We start from the raw sequence: 3313 nt of genomic DNA, 5'->3' as shown, positions 1-3313 counted from the left end.
TGATTATGAGTTTTTGTTCAAAATCGAGATTGGTTGATTGAAAAACTTTGTTTCTTTCATGTAACCAACACAAAGATGAACCAATAAACCTAACTGCCTTTTTCAAACACTATTTTATCTTGAAACTAAAAGAGATTAAAGCATCTTTGATTTTGTTCGGCAGGTTACCGCGGCGAGAATCTCATCCGTGATCGTACTGGCATTGGTAAGCTTAGCCACAGTGGACGCTATGAATCCACGTCTATGAATCTCTGAAATTTCAGGCCATCAATTGCCGGATTTGTTGACGGAGTTTGGCAGTGTCGGCGACGGAGTAACTTCAAATACTAATGCGTTTCGAAAAGCGATTGAACATCTCAGCACACTCGCGGTGGATGGTGGTGCTCAATTGATCCTGCCACCGAAAAAATGGCTGACCGGAAGTTTTAATCTGACTAGCCATTTCACACTTTTTAGGGATAGAGAAGCAAAAATTCTTGCATCCTAAGTTCTACCCATCAAATATTTTATTTTTATAAAGCTAACAACTTTTGGGAGTAGTGATTTGAATTTTAATCTTTAATAGAGAATGAATCAGAATGGCCACGTGTGGAAGTTCTCCCATCTTATGGGAGGGGAAGAGATGCTCTGGGTACATCAATCTTATCTTTAGAACTAATCTCACGGATGTAGTTATCACAAGGTGATTATTTTTCTATTGCCTTTTAATATTCTAATTTTTTTTTTTTTTTAAAATGGTTTGTGTTAAGGATATTTGACCGTTCATTATAAGGCAAATATCTAGATATTTGCCTTACATTACCGGTTACCATATTTTCCCTTTTACTAAATGCAAATATATTGTATTCATTTATTATTCTTTCCTTTTATAGCTATTTCCTTATTATTTGTAATTTACCTTATTTCTGTATTCTGTAAATGATTATAAATAAGAGAACTCTCACCACCATTTGGGTGTGGTGGATTAATCAAACATTCACATGGTATCAGAGCCCTTTCGGTTTAACAACCCTGATCCTTTTTTCTCTATGGCTTCCGAATCTTGTTATCATCTTCTTCCCTTCAATACTCTAATCCATATGATCACCATCAAACTTTCTTCCTCCAATTATCTTCTTTGGAAAAGTCAACTTCTCCCTCTTCTTGAGAGTCAAGACATGCTGGGCTATGTCGATGGAACTATGGTTCCACCACCTCGCTTTGAACCAGAAACCTCCTCAACATTCAACCCCAAATATTTGGCATGGAGAGCAGCCGATCAACGACTTCTCTGTCTCCTGCTCTCCTCTCTCACTGAGGAAGCCATGGCTGTTGTCGTTGGTCTCTCTACTGCACGTGATGTTTGGCTTGCATTGGAAACTACGTTCAGCCATCAGTCAAAAGCTCGTGAACTGAGACTCAAGGATGACTTGCAGTTGATGAAACGTGGCACAAAACCTGTTGCTGAGTATGCCCGTGCCTTCAAAAAAATTTGTGACCAACTTCATGCCATTGGCAGACCCGTCGAGGACATTGATAAAGTGCACTGGTTCCTTCGTGGACTCGGCACCGAATTTTCAGCTTTTTCTACTGCTCAGATGGCTCTCACCCCTATCCCCTGTTTTGCAGATCTAGTCTCTAAAACTGAAAGTTTTGAGTTGTTCCAGCGCTCCCTTGAGTCCTCTGACTCCACTCCTACAGCATTCATAGCCACTAATCGTGGTCGCACCCATGAAAGTCACCCTGCTTCCTTTACCAACCAGCGAGGTCGTTCTTATTCTCAGAAAAACAACTCTTCTAATCGAGGACGAACCCACTCAAGTCAGGGTCGTCGACCACCTCATTGCCAAATATGCCGCAAAGAGGGCCATTATGCTGACCGCTGCAACCAACGGTATGTTCGACCTGATTCTTCTCATGCTCACCTTGCTGAAGCCTTTANCACGTCATGTTCTATTGCTGGACCCGATGCTGCTGATTGGTTTTTGGACACTGGAGCTTCGGCCCATATGACTGCCGACCCATCAATTCTGGATCAGTCTAAAAATTACACGGGTAAGGACTCTGTGATTGTAGGAAACGGTGCATCCCTACCCATTACCCACATCGGTACTCTTTCTTCTGTTCCAAATATTCACTTATTAGATGTCTTGGTTGTCCCTCACCTCACTAAAAATCTTCTTTCCTTCTGTTCCAAATATTCACTTATTAGATGTCTTGGTTGTCCCTCACCTCACTAAAAATCTTCTTTCCATAAGTAAATTAACGTCTGATTTTCCTCTCTCCGTTACATTTACTAATAATCTTATTACCATCCAGAATCATCAAACAGGAAGGGTGGTGGCAACCGGTAAAAGAGATTGAGGGCTATATGTGCTGGAGCCGGCAACTCTGCTTTTATTTCAGCCCTTAAAAACAAATCTTTACGTGCTTCATATGATTTATGGCATGCTCGTCTGGGTCATGTGAATCATTCTGTTATTTCTTTTTTAAATAAAAAAGGTCATCTTTCTCTTACGTCTTTATTGCCTTCTCCATCATTATGTAATACTTGTCAGCTTGCGAAAAGTCATCGATTGCCTTATTCCCGCAATGAACGTAGGTCGTCTCATGTGTTAGATCTTATTCATTGTGATCTTCGGGGTCCTTCTTCCGTCAAATCAAATTCGGGTTTTCTTTATTATGCTATTTTTATTGATGATTATTCTCGATTCACTTGGTTTTACCCTTTAAAATTTAAATCTGATTTTTTTGATATTTTTCTTCAATTTCAAAAATTTGTGGAAAATCAATATTCTTCTCGTATCAAGGTATTTCAAAGCGATGGTGGTACCGAACTTACTAGTACTTGTTTCAAAACTCATTTACGTAATTCTGGCATCCATCATCAACTCTCTTGTCCATATACACCTGCTCAAAATGGTCGTGTTGAGAGAAAACATCGTCATGTGACTGAGACTGGCTTGGCCCTTCTCGTTCACTCTCATCTTTCTCCTCGTTTTTGGGTTGACGCCTTCAGCACTGCAGCTTATATTATCAACCGGTTGCCTACTCCACTTCTTGGAGGTAAGTCACCCTTTGAACTCCTTTATGGCTACACTCCACATTATGACAATTTTCATCCCTTTGGTTGTCGTGTTTATCCTTATTTGCGTGATTATATGCCTAACAAGCTTTCTCCCCGCAGCATTCCTTGTATTTTTTTGGGTTATAGTCCTGTTCATAAAGGGTTCCTCTGTCTTGATCCCGCCACCACTAAGCTATATATCACCTGCCATGCTCAATTTGATGAAACTCACTTTCCTGCTATCCCTAGCTCCCAAGCCCAACCTCT

General features: G+C 40.4%; 1 pseudogene; it reads left to right on the top strand.

Moving 5' to 3' along the window:
* Positions 1–242: 242 nt before the first annotated feature.
* Positions 243–3313, top strand: part of LOC111472094 — a 6916-nt pseudogene continuing 3845 nt past the window's right edge.

The sequence above is a fragment of the Cucurbita maxima genome, unplaced genomic scaffold, assembly GCF_002738345.1.
Source record: "Cucurbita maxima cultivar Rimu unplaced genomic scaffold, Cmax_1.0 Cma_Scf00064, whole genome shotgun sequence".
In the NCBI taxonomy this organism is placed as follows: Eukaryota; Viridiplantae; Streptophyta; class Magnoliopsida; order Cucurbitales; family Cucurbitaceae; genus Cucurbita; species Cucurbita maxima.
The sequence above is the reverse complement of the archived record's forward strand: the minus strand, read 5'-3'. Positions and strand labels throughout refer to the sequence as shown.